The sequence below is a fragment of the Carettochelys insculpta genome, chromosome 1 (genome assembly GCF_033958435.1).
Source record: "Carettochelys insculpta isolate YL-2023 chromosome 1, ASM3395843v1, whole genome shotgun sequence".
Classification (NCBI taxonomy): Eukaryota; Metazoa; Chordata; order Testudines; family Carettochelyidae; genus Carettochelys; species Carettochelys insculpta.
Genome location: NC_134137.1, coordinates 136780239 through 136797014, shown reverse-complemented (window position 1 = coordinate 136797014; position 16776 = coordinate 136780239). Strand labels below are relative to the sequence as shown.

The window sequence follows — 16776 nt, the reverse complement described above, 5'->3', positions numbered from 1 at the left end:
GGTAAAACTTTCTGCTTTCAAAGAGCTTCCCTTTGAGATTTTGTGTCTGAACCCAAAGTTCAAAGCCAGTCTCGTGTGCCATGAACCTATGTGTATTGAAACCAAAGAAAATGGGCCGATGGGAAGTGAGATGGCAGAAAATGATCTCTCTGTTACTGCTGAAGATCTTTTTCTCCGTGTACTCAGTTTGTCATCTATAATGCCCCATCAGACGTTCTTCATCAAAGACAATAATTTAAGCTCTAACACCCACTGACCTGTGAGAGCCAATTATCTCACAGGCAGTGACATTATGTAAAATGATGAAAGCTGGGTTTCCACTGGGGTGCCTTCCTGCTTCCAAGTTGAAAGTATGACTCGGTTTTGATTAAGTCTGTGGGACTCATGGTTTGGAGTGTTAAAAACATCATTTACTTACTTAAGGAGCAGGAGAGGGTACCATTAGGTACTAGTAGCCCAGAGTGAAGAAGAACAGGTATAGGATTTAGAGCATCTCTTCTTGGTGGGCTGCATCGTTTGTGTGTTGCAGACCTGTATAAGGGCTTTCCCTGTTCTACAAGGCAGTGGGGAATTTTAGGGTTGAGAAGAGAATTTCTGGCCTTTCTCCCTGGTGCTAGTGTCTAGGGGAGTTGATGTAAGTGGATCGGAAATCCTTGTAGCCTGGAGAAGAGAACTGGATCAGTGGCCTGTGTAAATGGGTTGCCTCTTCTTTGGATCCTTCAGATCCCTTCCAAACTCAGCTGTTTACGGTTTGCAGTGGGAGGAATCCACTGAGAGACTCATAGTTGTCTTATGTGTTTTCCCTTTTGAATGCATAACAGCCACATCCTTCACAGTTCCACAGAATTTGAGGTTCTGGTCCCTAAGTGCCATCTTTATGCATTCTTCGGGAATACAGTTGTGTGGAAAAAAATGTAGCCTATAAAGCCTACATTCAAAATATAACCACTTCAATTTTAATTTCCCCTTTTGCAGGGATAATATGTTGAAACATAGCACCACTTATAAATATCAAATAACAATGTTGTCAGGAGACTATGTCCTGAAGTTGGCCGGGTTAAGCCCTGTCCTTCAGCTAGAAGTTGGCAGAGTTAACCCCTTTTTTTCAGCTAGAAGAACCATAATTACCTTCCCTGAGCTTAGTGATTTGCAAAGCAGTAGGGCTGTGCCAGCTATGGGGAATTAATTCCTTTCAATACAAAGACACATTGCTGTGGAAGAAAAAAGCAGTCAAGTAGCACTTTAAAGACTAACAAAATCATTTATTAGGTGATGAGTTTTCGTGGGACAGACCCACTTCTTCAGACCATAGCTATACCAGAACAGACTCCATATTTAAGGCATAGAGAACCAAAAACAGTAATCAAAGTTAGCAAATCAGAAAAAAAAATGATCAAGGTGAGCAAATCAGAGAGCAGTGGGGCAGGGGGTGGGGGGAGTCAAGAATTAGATTAAGCCAATATGCCAAAGAGCTCCTAAAATGTCCCAGAAAATTTGCATCCCAGTTCAGCCCATGTGTTAATGTGTTGAATTTGAATATGAAAGAGAGTTCAGGAAGAGACCTCCTGAGGAAATTACAAAAAAAACTGAAAAGTTCCTAATAACGCCATCCTTGCCACTATGGATGTAGAGGCTCTGTACACTAATATTCCACGCAAAGATGGATTACAAGCAATCAGGAATACCATCCCTGATGTCAACACAGCCAATCTGGTGTCTGACCTCTGCAACTTTGTTCTCACCCACAATTATTTCCAATTTGGGGACAATTTATACCTCCAGATTAGTGGAACTGCTATGGGCACCTGCATAGCCCCACAATATGCTAATATATTTATGGCTGACCTGGAAAAACGATTCCTCAGCTCTCATCCCCTATTACCACTCCTCTACTTAAGATAAATTGATGACATCTTTATGATTTGGACCCATAGTTTAGAGACTCTAGAAGAATTCCACAGAGACCTTAACAATCTACACGCCACCATCAACTTATGCCTCGATTACAACATGCAAGAGATACATTTCCTGGAAACTACAGTACAAATCAAGGATGGCCTGATTGGTACCACACTGTACCGGAAACCCACTGATCGCTATACTTGCCTACACGCTTCTAGCTTCCATCCTGCACACATAACTAGATCCATTGTTCACAGTCAAGCCCTTAGGTACAATCGCATTTGCTCTGATCCAACTGACAGAGGCCAAAAACTACAAGATCTCTACCAAATATCCGTAAATTTGAATTACCCACCAGGGGAAATAAAAAAACAAGTTGACAGGGCCAGATGAATACCCAGAGATCAGCTACTCCAAGATAGGCCCAAAAAGGTGAAGAACAGAACACCACTGATCATCACCTACAGCCCCCAACTCAAACCACTGCAATGAATTATTAAAGACCTGCAACCTATCCTTAATCAGGATGCCACACTCCAGAAGGCCCTAGGTGACATGCCTGTTCTCTCCTAGAGACAACCTCCCAACCTTATGAGGATTCTAACCAATAGACACAGTCTATACCGCAGGAATACAAGTCCTGGGACTTATCCTTGCAACAAAGCCCGCTGCCAGCTTTGTCCACCTATCTATTCTGGCGATACCATCACTGGACCCAACCAGGATATTCATAAAATCACGGGCACATTCTCATGTTCCTCAGTGAACATCATATATGCCATCATGTGCCAACAATGCCCAGATGCTTTGTATATTGGACAGACTTCAAACTCTCTCAGACAAAGAGTTAATGCGCACAAAACAGACATCAAAACATCTTGATCCACAAACCAGTTAGTCTACATTTTAATGGGGTGGGCCATTCTGTTAATGACTTAAGAGTTTGCGTCTTATTGAAGAAGAATTTTCAGTCTGCTCTAGAAAGAGAAGCTGTTGAACTCTCTTTCATATTCAAATTCGACACATTAACACGTGGTTTGAATCAGAATGCAAATTTTCTTGGACATCATAGGGGGTCTTTTGCATACTGGGCTTAATCTAATTCTTGACTCCCCCCCCCCGCCCCTCTGCTCTCTGATTTGCTCACCTTGATCATTTTTTTCTGATTTGTCAACTTTGACTACTGTTTTTGGTTCTCTGTGCCTTAAATACTGAGTCTGTTCTGGTATGGCTATGGTCTGAAGAAGTGGGTCTGTCCCACAAAACCTCACCTAATAAATTATTTTGTTAGTCTTTAAAGTGTTACTTGACTGCTTTTTTGTTTTGATAGTGTATAGACTAACACAGCTCCCTTTCTGCTGCTGTAGAACAGTGTTTCTTAAACATTTTGAGACCACAGAACACCAAACAATAATATTTTTAAGCAGAAAAAGTATGAAAATTTTCTTCAAAAAATTGTTACCAGAACAAACAAACAGAAAGACAGACAAACAGCAACATATACAGCAAAACCAAAATGAAATAATTTAATCAGGCGTTATAGCAATGAAGAACTAAAACAGTATCTGGTTTTACAAACAGAAAATGTATTTCCAAACACTTGTGGAACATACTTTAAGAAACACTGCTGTGGAGAGTTCAGGCCCAGTCTGGAGTGAGGAGTCTGAAGCTACATCTACACTATGAGATAAATTCAAATTTATTTATATCAGTTTTCTAATTGTGGAATTTATAAGTTCAATTTTTACCTTCCTCACTTCACGCTCTGCTCCTCACAGAGTCAAGTCATTGCTGCCACACACATACTGGCTAACATCGACTGTTACAGTAGTGCATTGTGGGAAGCTATCCCACAGTTCCCTCATCCCCATAGCATTCTGGATGTGCTCGCTGGGCTTGATGCCATCTTCCCCCATTGCATTTTCATCATTCCCCTCCCAATCCCTGAAAATATGTCAATCTGTTGGAAATAATGCAGAAGACGTTCAAAATCTGAAGAAAGAATTTTTGGTTTTCCCACACATTACAGTGCCAAGTCAGGTGCAGTGACTGTATTCTCAACTGGTTGGTTTTCCCACTGGCAACAGCAAGCCCAGGTATGGGCCAAGGAGGGGGAGGGGGGTCACTGGATGACCAGCTGAAATGGTCCTCCCCTGTCAGCAGCAAGCCCCTGAGCTGCCAGGGGAGACTTTTCCCCGGCAGCAGCAGCAAGACCAGGTATGGGCCAAGGAAGAGGGGGTCAGTTGATGACCAGTTGAGCTGTTTCTTCCCCACGGTGGCAGCAAAGCCCCCAATATCTTAACCACTGAGGAGACTTCCCCATGGCAGCATCAAAGCACCCTGTATCTTAACCACCGGGAGAGACTTCTCCATGGTGGAAGCAAAGCCCCCAGTATCTTAACTGCCAGTGAAGACTTTCCCATGGTGGCAGCAAAGCCCTCTCTTTCCTGCATGACTGGCAGCATTGCCAGCAATGAACGGCTGGCACATCCTTTTATTGGGTTGGTTGGAGGCCTCCCACATGATGTGGCTGAGCGTGGGAAAGACCCAGACTGTGTGGCAGTTGTGGGCAGGGGAAAAGGTTGGCACACAAATGTAAACCACTGAGAAGAAGTTTCTTGGTGTGTTATGCAAGCATGACCCCCACAACAGCCTTGTTGCCACGTGGTGCAGTAGGCCAGGGGCTGGTGCCAGGCAGCACAGAAAAAAATAGCAAGTGTACAGACAGTTGCAAACTCCCTGCAGGGGCTGTTTGAATGGGTAGATGCACACACCCCACTAACAGCGTAGAAAGAAAGAAGCCAATTCTCAGACTGGCATCAACTAAAATGAGCCTACAGCTAAAGGCTTGCTGCTCCTGCTTCGAAATTCAGGCTCTTCCTGTTGCTGGAGAGCAGTGGCCAGAGCAGAGCACTGAGGGGGCATTAAGGGTTACATATGGGACACTTCTGGAGTCTAAAAAATTTGATTTTGAGATGTGGCACTTCCACACTTGCATTTAATCAAACTTCTGAATTTGAGCTTGATGCTACACCCGTCAAGTAACTGCGATTTTGGAATCTCGAGAGTAGTGCTCCCAAAATTGGGCTAGTGGTATTTGCAGTGAAGACAGTCACGCGGTAAAATTGAGCTAACTAAATTAAATTCAAATTTATCTTGTAGTGTAGACACAGCGTGAGAGAGTGAGTGTGCAGGAAGTGGGCATTAGCTGAGAACCAGAATTTGTGAATGTGGCTTTATGTATAGCCAGCTGTACCATATCCCTGTCCAGCCAGTGTGAAAAGATGCAAGTTGTTTTGTTTGTGCTTATGGGTGATGGGTGAAATTTACCTCGTGTAGAGAACAAGCACAAGGCTGATGCCCTTTACAAATCCCTCAGGTCAGCATTTAAGACTTTGTCCTAGCTCTTTTCTGCAATTTTATATCCAATTTAAATTAGGCAATATTCTAAATTTTTCTTTCCATCCTTTTCCCTCTCATTTCATATTCTCTAAATTTTCTGTGTTCTAAGTTGTTTTGTATCCCTTGTATAACTACAATATGTTCACAGTGCTAATTTTTTTTAAATACTGATATGTTACCCTTCAACATACTTAGAAGAAAGAGACCTGTACATATTCTCTCTCTGTTTAATACTAGCACACAGTAAAAATATTGTTGGGAACAGCTTTTATTTTTATTTCTCTCATTCATTTCCAATCTAAAATGGATTGCAACTTTATGGTCAGAAAATTAGACATCTTTTTGGCATAAGAACCCTGTGGTTTCCGATTCTGCACGTGACTTTCCATTTCTTAGTTTTTATTTAGTTGCTCTTCAGCTGGATTCTCAAATGGAGGCCTAAACATATGTCAGCCAGAAAAAGAGATTCCTTGACCATTTACACAGGATTTTTTGTTTGGAAAGGATACACAGTGAACAGCCAGGTCCCATGGTGATCTTTGCTCTATGTAGTATCTATCCTATCAGTTCATTTTATACCTGTCACATTTAAAATAAAACTATGGACATATCATGCCCAAAGGATGTGTTTGTCCTGGCAGAGAGTGTCAGGCCCTTGTTGGCTAAGGAACAAAAATAACTTCAATTACAACCAAAAAAGCAGTCCAGTAGCACTTTAAAGACTAACAGAATAATTTATTAGATGATGACCTTTCACGGCACAGACCCACTTCTTCAGATGACAGCCATACCAGAACCGACTCAATATTTAAGGCACAGAGAACCAAAAATAGTTATCAAGGTTGATAAATCAGAAAAATATTATCAAGGTGAGCAAATCAGACAGTAGGGGGGAGAAGGGGAGTCAGGAATTAGATTAAGCCAAATATGCAAAAGAGCCCCTATAATGAGCTAAAAAATTCCCATCCTGGTTCAAACCACATGTTAATGTGTCAAATTTGAATATAAAAGAGAGTTCAGCAGCCTCTCTTTCCAAAGTAGTGTGAAACCTTCAGGTCATTAACAGAATGGCCCACTTCATTAAAATGCTGGCTGAACACTTTGTGGATCAGGAGTGTTTTTATGTCTGTTTTGTGCCCATTAACTCTTTGTGTAAGAGAGTTTGAAGTCTGTCCAATATACAAAGCATCTGGGCATTGTTGGCACATTAACCACTTGTTAGTGTGCCGAATTTGATTATAAAAGAGAATTCAGCAGCCTCTCTTTCCAAACTGTTGTGAAAATTCCTCTTCAGTAAAACGCAGACTTTCAGGTCCTTAACAGAATGGCCCACTCCATTAAAGTGCTGGCTGACACGTTTGTGAATCAGGAGTGTTTTTATGTCTGTTTTATGCCCATTAATTCTCTGTCTAAGAGAGTTTGAAGTCTGTCCAATAGACTCTTTTGTATACTTGGCTTTATCTAATTCTTGACCCCCCCCCCCACTTCTGTCCCTCTGCTCTCTCATTTGCTCACCTTGATAATATTTTTCTGATTTGTCAACCTTGATTACTATTTTTGGTTCTCTGTGCCTTAAATATTCAGTCTGTTCTGATAATGGCTATGATCTGAAGAAGTGTGTCCATCCCACGAAATGCCATCACCTAATAAATTATTTTGTTAGTCTTTAAAGTGCTACCGGACTGCTTTTTTTGTTTTGATAGCATATAAACTAGCATGGCTATCTCTCTGTTACTATTCAACTTCAATTATGTTTTAATTAGAAACCACCAACCTTCAATTAAATAAAAGCTTCAAAGTGAAGGAAGAAACAGACTTTCCCGGAAGCAGAAGGAATAGTTACTATGTTGTTGTGGGATTTTTCCCATCCTCTACTCTTTTCCTCTCTGTATTATGAGTCATCTTAGGTCTTTGCATGTATTTTTCTCAGATTAACTTAATATAACATTTTTTTAGAGTGTGTTGGCTTTCATTCTCTGAAATTCTCTCTGTCATGTTTTCCTTATTTGGTCAATCTTTCTGCTTCCTTTGGTCTTCATCTTATGCCCATTGAAGTTAATGGAAAGTTGCCTGTTGACTTTAAGGATTTAGGATCATTTCCATTGTTCAGATCCCATTCCTCCCTAGCATCATTGTCTTATTCTTATTCTTATTATTGCTCCATTATCTCATCTCCACCATCTTATTTCAGGTGAAAATACTGAGTCAGGTTGCCAAAAAAACAAAGCAGAAGTGGATCAAGGAATGGGGGACATTTCTCAGCAAATAACCCTCCTTTCCAAATCACCAACCTGACCTCTTCAACCTGGGACAGATCTCTGTTGCTGTAATTCCATTGGTTTCACTGGACTTCCACCAGCCGAGAATCTGAGTTTCCCCCATAGCCAGAGAAAATGTAGCTATGGACTTGAGGATGGCAAGGTCCTCTTTAGGCTCCATCAGTGAACTATTTTGTATTGTATTCCTCATTATTTTATTTTGTTCATTTTTATCTTCTTGTAGTGAGGCCATCTTTATGAATAATTAAGACAGGAAAAAAAAACATTCTAGAGAAAGGGTAAATGTAGAGAGATGACCACTTAAAAAAGGATGCTGTGAGGGTGAGGGCCCAAGTGACCTGAGCATGTGGGGGTGAACCTACAGAGTGTCCCTGGGGATTTAAAACAGAGAGGGTATGGGTTGTTTGTAAGCGGTGTGGGTCTGAGTGATTTAAGCCAATGGAAGCAGTTGTGGGACCCTGAAAAGAAGCAAAGTCAAAAAGGCAGCCTCTGCTTGAGCAAAAGAAGAAGCTGGGGGAACTTGCTTGGAGTTTCTGAGAAAAGGGGCTGCCTGTACGTTACTATTGTTGCTTAGGAAAATGGGATGCTGTGTCGTTATCTGTAAAGAATCAGATTACAGTGTCACAAGTCTCTCAACCAGTCAGAAACACCCCACAGAGCCCTAAATTTTGCTTTCCCTTCAGCCTAAAAAGGCAACAGTATTAAAACTGCAATCTCTAACAATAGCATAATTTACAAGAAAAGTCCTAGAAAACCAGCGGCTGAGTTTACAACACCCAACCCTTACTCCAGAAAACCTAACTAAAATCTCCCTACCTCATTTTCCCCAAGAATCCTCTTTGCCCTAAATACTTGAGCCTTCCCCTTTGCCCATCACAGGGCTCTCATCAGCATTCTGAAATTACTGCTATCTGCATCTCCTTGCCAGACACTTCTAATGGCTTCATTTCTGCATTGAACGGAAAGAATGGCAGAGTAGAATCAGTGACAGCGATCTTGGAACTTTAGGAATGCAGGTGGTTGACCTGACGTACCTTCCAGTTTCATTCTCAAGACAAAATAAGAAGTCTACCTCTATTTCACCCTGGTAGGGATCAGGCAAGTCAAAAGCACCTCTTTCACAGTCACTACCGTCAAAGGCCATTGATAGATCGAAGAACATGATTAGGGCACCTGAACATCATCCATTGCCAAGAGGAAATCATCTTATAGATTCTGCATTCAGAAAACTGTATGATTACATTGGGTAATTTAAAAAAAATTGTATTATTTAACCCTTTTGAAACAGGAGCTCCTGCATTTTACTCCCTTAATTTACAGTTTTCTAGGGTGCAATCCCAGCTTCACTATACTCCCATTGACTTCAGTAGACCAAGATTTCACTGCCATAATTTAGGAAGACATAATGTAGGGGTCAGCAACCTTGCTGAGGTGGAGTGCTGAAACTTGACCTTTTGATCTCTATGTACAGTCCAAGTGCCCGTGATACTTTTTAAGGTCACTAATAGTCCTACTTACAACAACTCTCTATTAATAAATAAATTAAGGTGCAGAGCTTTACCATTTAGCTGTGGCTCGCGGCAGGGAGAGCTCTGGCGTGGAGAAGCAGGGCTGGCATGTGCTGAGGGCAAGTGAGCTGAAGGTGGGAACTGGGCAGCCCTGGGGTAGGAGGACCTCCAAACAGCTGGCTGGAATTAACCAACTGCCTGATCAAAGGATGGTGGCAGCGACTGGCGAGGTATCAAGACAGGGCATAAATAGAACACAAGAGGGCTTGGCCCCCATCCCAGACAGTGGGCAGAGGCAGGGCAGATGAACTAAAAATCCCTGCCCTGGGGCAGATGGCAAGAGGGGGGGCAGAGGGGTTCTGTCCCTGGGGGAAGCTAGGAGCAGATGGCGGAAGCTGGAGGGTGGTCAGAGAGGCTCAGTCTCTGTCCCCAGGGGAAGCTGGGGCACATGGCAGAGTTGGCACAGGGTGAGCAGATGGGTCAGTCCCCTTCCCTGGAAGAGAGGAAGGAAGATAATGAGGGGAGGGGGTGGCATGTACAGCAGGGGGAACAACTCTGCCCCTGCCCCACCTGCGGCCTGAAGGGCCCAGCCCTGCCCTTCCGGCAGCTTCATGACACCCTGCGCCTGCACTCCAGCACACTGGCCCTGCCTTCCCACGGAGGCTCTGTTTGCCATGGTGTGTGCCTGTGGGAACAGAGCCGTATCAGCCTATCTCTGCGCCCCCCTCTGCATGGGGAGGAGGGGAGAGTCTGAGCTCCTGCCTCATGTGCTGATGAAAATTGGCTTGTGCTGCTCATGGCACGTGTGCCAGGGATTGCTGACCCTGGTATAATGCATCTTCATGTCACCCAGGAGCTTGTCATTAGCAGACGGTCATGCCAGGTTTATCAGAGAAAAATTAAACTTAAAAAATGTATATTGACAGTTACTCAATACTTTACCAAAAAGCATAGAAAGCATAAAGCTGTTCCCAGCTGGCTAGCTATTCTGTGAAGCATGAAGTCTGATGTATGAGTCCACACAGATATTATTCTTACTAATTTGTGTGCTTAAAAAATTACAAACCTAAATGTCTATTTCCTGAGGCAGTGAGATTTCCATTTCCATTGTACATTGTAGAGCATTGCTTTCAATTTTAAAACAATTTATAGTTAATAGGCAAGATTTTTAAAAGTTAGGCTTCTTAATCTCTTTTAGGCACAAAAGTAAGTGATGTGAAATGTGCTAAATATCTCATAAATCTAATCAGCTTCAATGGGATCAGCTTTCTCTGCGTTATTGAAAATCAGGCTACTTATACAGGTGTCTAAATAAAGACTTGAAAGCTTAATTTTTGGGTTTTTTACTTTCAAAATCTTGAAAACTGATGTTACCACGTCCTTTAACTGAATCACCTCTTGGTCTTGTGTTTATCAACTGAATGCTTTACCCTCAGCTGTGCTAGTGTCCCATCCTCTTCAGCAGTGGCATAAGATGACACTCTCACTGGAGTCAATCAGAGTTGTGCCTTATGTTCTGAGGGTTCATAAGAACCTCCTGTTCTTATTGTTAGTTGCAGTGCCCTAATGTCTATGGACCCAAATCCCAGATTAGGCCCCATGGCACAACCCTCCCTGACCCCAGGCTCATACGGAAGTCTTCTCTCCCTTGCACCTGTAATAATTGTTTTGATCTTCTCTTACTCAGTACTGTTCATACTCCTGCCTGGACATTTTTGAGTAGACTTTCATGTTTTTTATAATACTTTCTGTTTTAATTTTATTTTTCACCTCTCCTTATGCTTTTGGCAGCCAGCATCTTTCGATGAGCTGCCTCAATCTCCTTCCTGAAAATCATACTAATTCAGAACTTTGATAGTTTAATTTGTTTCTTCTGTTGTGAAATACTTTGCACTTGTCTGCATTGAAAATATATATACATTTTATATGTGTTGCCCATTTACTTGGTTTGTCTGGTTCATTGAGAGTACCTAAAAATTCTCTGCAGCATTGGCTAAGCTAAACATTTTGTGTGTTGTCAGCAAATTTCACTATCTATCTATTCATCTTGTTTTCAGATTATTCATAATTTTCAGCAGGTATTCATTTCCTTCGGTAGAAAGCAATTAAACCAAAGTATTACACTAGGGAGCTTCAAGATAGAACAGGAGGAGCAGCAGATAGAGGAAAGAGCTCTGTTCCTGATGAACGTATCATTAGACTTTCTTGAGACTTAGGTGCAGACTGAAAGGCAGCTGCAGCTCCCCTCAGGGCTTGAACAAACATGCACTGAAATTTAAAAACCTGGGCTTTTTAGTTATACAGACTGTTGAACACACATACAAACAAACCAGCACATCCCCAAAGTGCCTGCCTCAGATCAGCTTCTGCTTTTAATCTCTAGGCTCCTTCTTGTGAAAATCTTGGCCTTGCCCCTTGATCTTGAAGTCAATAGCAAAATCCATATTTATTTGAATAGTTGCAACTCAGGCCTTTAGTATCATTAGTTGAAATTTTTTCAGCTCTGGTTGTACAGCCACTAATATTTTTCTAAATAAAAGAGGACTAACTTTCAGAAATACTGTGCACCCACAAAGTCTCTGAAATCACCTTTGCTTCTCTTGTATTTTGGAGTCAGTCTGTGCATACATCAATCTAACTATAGGCACCTTGGATTGAAAATGTTGTCATGCATGTTAGAGACTGAACAAAATTTGATCATTTAGGCTTATGCCACTGACATCCAGAGCTGTGATTCACGATACATTTTCCCAAGATTTGTCCAGGCTGATCTTAAATGTCACAGACAATAGAGCATTAATATTTGTTTTGTACATCTTAAAAGATCGGTGTATTCAGGTAATTTTTAATTTACCTTCTTTAATTTTGGCCTATTATGCCTGGTACTAACACCATGGATTATAGGATAAAAACACTGACATCTCTAAGGTAATCTACTCATTCTTCATTTTTTTAGGGGTACAGACAATGATTTAAATTGCTGATTCAAAAGGACACTTTCATGTGCAGTGACTTTTGTTGGAAGCATCAGGAGGAGGATGGGAATGTGACAATGTGACATTGGGAACAACTTGTCGGGTTGAGAGAGGTTGGCCTTTCTAAATCAGTTGTTTTCAATCGTGTTTAATTTGCAAACTCATAAAAATTTCAAATGCAAATGCAGATCCTGTTGGAAGTCTTAGACAGTCTGCAGAACCTCATGTGTCCAGGAACCATGGGTCGAAAACCACTGATCGAGGTGTTAAAACTGTGGTATCCAATACGATTGCTACTCGCCACATGTGGCAAATAGGATATTGCCTTGTGGTGAATGCAGGGGTGGCCAACCCACAGGTCTCAAGCCACATGCAACTCTCGGAGCCTTTAAATGTGGCTCCTCATAGCCGTGCATGGGAAGTGCTGTCTGCCTGGCTTCGTGCATCCACCCCACCACTTGTTGGGAGAAGCAGGTGGTAGCAGCGGCTCAAGGGGAAGCTCCCACAGCAGCCCCAGTGGCTCTGGTGAGATGCTCGCATTGAATTAGAATGGGGGTGGGGAGAGGGGCTGGGAGTGCCTAGAACTGGGGGAGCACATTGAGTTGGGTGGGGGTTCTGGGGGAGCCTGGCTGTAGGGGATGGGGAGGGCATTTACTGGGGGGGAGCTGGGAATGTAAATAATGTGGTGAATATGGAAAGATGACAACCACAGGTTGAACATCACTGTGTTAAAATGCTGAAAGTAAAAGGAATCAGTGTCCCTTTCTTGTGTCCACTCCATTCATTGGTTCTGACGTGCCTCATCCTCCTGGCTCACATGGTGTCTAACATCTATGTGATCTCCTTTTCAGGTCTTGTCTCTGATGCCTGCAAGCCTTCTTTGGATGAACAACAAGAAGTCCTGTGGGACCTTATAGACTAACACATATTTTGGAGCCTAAGCTTTTGTGGGCAAAGACCTGCTTACACTCCAAAATATTTGTTAGTCTGTAAGGTGCTACAGGACTACCCCTCCAAAACTTCTTTAGATGGTTTGTATACCAAGCAAGCATAGTCTGAACAAGTTGAGTCTCTGCCACAGCACGAGATACTCTAGCTTGATGACTGGACAAAGAACAGATGTGTGTGAGAGTTCCCTTCCTTTCATCCCACCAACTCCACTTTTATGCATCTAGTGACGATGCAGTGTTGGAAGGGTTTACACAGAACCTTTCCTTCAGGAGCTAAATGTATTCCAGCTTGGGATTTTAACCTGGTCCTTTCAGCACTAAGTAAGCCATCATTTGAATGAGAGGAGACATGCATACTGTTTCTTTAGTCTGTGGCCCTAAGAACTGCATGGTGCATACTGGTAAAGGGTTCACTGTCCTATAAGAACAACTCCTTTCAGAACGGACAAACTCACTACATTTAATACATTATCCTGGTATTTATCCACAAAGAATGTCATGTCCGGTATCAAGTGGAAACTTACACCATGCCAATCATTAATATCATTGTGAAATACGTGTCTTAACACTACATGAGGAAGTCATGAACAGTTACTGTTATGCTTTAAAATCTGGACCCAAACAAAGGAAGGAACCAGTTCTTTTTACTCGACTGGAGGGTACGTAGCTATTGCCTTATCTCTAAAGGAAATTAAGCCAGGATAACCAAGACAAGGGTGATTATACAGGTTGAACCTCTCTTGGCTAGCATTCTCTTGTCCAGCAAAATCTGTAATCTGGCATGATGTTAGTTAGCCAGATGACTATTTATCATGGGTGTGGCCAAATTTCCTGTGGTCCCATAAATTTTCTTTACAGTCACCAGTCCTGGTTCCAGTGTTCTGTCCTATTATTTAGCTTTAATTTACCCTTAAATGTCTTCTAAGATCCCAGTAAGCAGTGGAAGTGTTGGTAATGCTGCTAACCAATATTGACCTTCCATGGTCTGGCAAATTCTCTGTTTTGGCAACAGTCAGGTCCCAAGGCTGCCAGACCAGAGAGATTCAACCTGTATTTTTATATTGAGTTAACAGGAAAAAAAATGACCAAAAAAGTGAAAATACTGGAGTCTGAACCCAAGGGTTCATTCTGACTTTGGAAACAAAGACAATTGGTTTTGGGATGTACAAGAAGAAGAAAAAGGCTATTTTGTTATCCATTTTGCTGAGCAACATTCCAGGCAGAGAGAAGTGATTAATGAAAAAGCTGAATCCTGGTTTAACTGAAAATAAGCTATCTCTTCAGAAAGGGACTTTGAAGATGACAGAACTGCTTTGACCAAAGGATGTAGCTTGTTAAATTGAGTCACAGGAAAGTGATATGCTTTTAGTTTTGTAACCATTTTCTGTTTCTCCTATCTGGGCTTAGTATCGCTTAAATGTCTGTTCTTTATTAATAAACAAATTCTGGATTTTACTATAAATTCACCTCACTGCAATATGTTAAAGTGTGCACCCTCCAATAAGCTAATTGAAGTGCGCCAATGGTGCACCAATAGGACAAGAAGCAATGGGCTTAAATTTCAGCAAGGGAGGTTTAGGTTGGACATTAGCAAAAATTTCATGTCAGGGTGATTAAGAACTGGAATAAATTGCCAACGGTGGTTGCAGAATCTCTGTCATTGGAGATCTTTAAGAGCAGGCTGGATAAATGTCTAACAGGGATGATATAGATGGTGCTTGGTCCTGCAATGAGGTCAGGGGATGGGCCTTTATGACCTCTTGAGATCCCTCCATTTCTGGTGATCTACAATTCTATGGTTACCTGTCAGGTGAAATAGGGCTGGCAGAGTCCTGAGGACTTTGTTGGGCTGGCTAATAGACTGGACTATCATGGAGCTGACACACAGTTCAGCCTAGAAATCTATAGTTGAACATCAGCAAATCTCCTAGAAAAATTCCAGTTCTGATTTATATAATTGGAGAATCTATTTCTGCCTGAGGTAAATTGTTCCATCACTTACTTACCCTCGCTTTTGAAAAATTTGCATACTAATTCCAGGTTGAATTTGCCTCATTCATCTATCTTTCATTGGTTTTTGTTACACCTGTGTCTGAAATTCAGGAGCCCTCTGTTTTTTTTTGTTTTTTTTTTTTGTCTTGTATGTTCTTGTAGACAGCAATCGTGACACATCTTTACTTCTTTTTGAGATTGTTTAAAGGATAATGTAAGGGTTCCTAAACAGAAATAAATGTTATAGTGTTTTATTACGCATTGCAACTGTTGTCTATTAACAGAGAGTAAGCCGTGCTAGTCTATACACTATCAAAACAAAAAGCAGTCAAGTAGCACTTTAAAGACTAGCAAAATAGTTTATTAGGTGAGCTTTCGTGGGACAGACCCACTTTTTCGGACCATAGCCAGACCAGAACAGACTCAATATTTAAGACACAGAGAACCAAAAACAGTAAGCAAGGAGGACAAATCAAAAAAAGATAATCAAGGTGAGCAAATCAGAGAGTGGAGGGGCTGGGGGGAAGGTCAAGAATTAGATTGAGCCAAGTATGCAGACGAGCCCCTATAGTGACTCAGAAAGTTCCCATCACGATTTAAACCATGTGTTAATGTGCCAAATTTGAATATAAAAGTCAGCTCGTCTACTTCTCTTTCCAAAACGGTGCGATAATTCCTCTTCAGTAACACACATACCGTTAGGTCATTGACAGAATGCCCCATTCCATTAAAATGTTGACTAACTGGTTGGTGGATCTGGAGTGTTTTGATGTCTGTTTTGTGCCCGTTGACCCTTTGTCTAAGGGAGTTAAAAGTCTGTCCAATATACAAAGCATCTGGGCATTGTTGGCACATGATGGCATATATGATGTTAGTAGAGGAGCATGAGAAAGTGCCCGTGATTCTGTGAGTAACCTGGTTAGGTCCAGTGATGGTATTTCCAGAGAAGATATGTGGACAAAGCTGGCAGCGGGCTTTGTTGCAGGGAAAGGTTCCAGGACTGGTGTTCCTGGGGTTTAGACTGTGGCTGTTAGTGAGGATCCTCATGAGGTTGGGAGGTTGTCTGTAGGAGAGAACAGGCATGTCACCCAGGGCCTTCTGGAGTGTAGCATCCTGATTAAGAATAGGTTGTAGGTCTTTAATAATTCGTTGCAGTGGTTTGAGTTGGGGGCTGTAGGTGATGACCAGTGGTGTTCTGTTCTTGGCTTTTTTGGGCTGATCTTGGAGTAGCTGGTCTCCGGGTATTTGTCTGGCCCTGTCAATTTGTTTTTTTACTTCTCCTGGTGGGTAATTCAGGTTTATGAATATTTGGTAAAGTTCTTGTGGTTTTTGGTCTCTGTCAGTTGTATCAGAGCAAATGCGAGTGTATCTAAGAGCTTGACTGTAAACAATGGATCTAATCACGTGTGCAGGATGGAAACTAGAAGGGTGTAGATAAGTATAGTGATCAGTAGTTTTTCAGTACAGTGTGGTACTGATCAGGCCATCCTTGATTAGTACTGCAGTGTCCAGGAAATGTATCTCTTGCATGGAGTAATCGAGGCGTAAGTTGATGGTGAGGGGTAGATTGTTAAAGTCTCTGTGGAATTCTTCTAGAGCCGCTGTACCATGGGTCCAAATCATAAAGATGTCATCAGTGTATCTTAAGTGGAGGAGGGGTAATAGGGGACGAGAGCTGAGGAATCATTTTTCCAGGTCAGCCATAAATATACTAGCATACTGGGGGGCCATGCGGGTCAGACACCAGATTGGCTGTGGTGGCATCAGG

At 42.0% G+C, this 16776-nt stretch overlaps 1 protein-coding gene across 8 annotated transcripts in view; it reads left to right on the top strand.

The window, feature by feature from the left end:
• ZBED1 (zinc finger BED-type containing 1) overlaps positions 1-16776 on the top strand; it is a 325489-nt gene that overhangs the window by 160215 nt on the left and 148498 nt on the right. Inside the window, exon 5 of one of the 8 annotated variants that reach the window (XR_012645320.1) lies at positions 12918-15169. The exons of the other annotated variants lie outside the window; for them this stretch is intronic. The gene's annotated coding sequence lies outside the window, so the exon portion shown is untranslated. Of the gene's footprint in view, positions 1-12917; positions 15170-16776 lie in introns of those variants that run through there. 8 annotated transcript variants of the gene reach the window in all.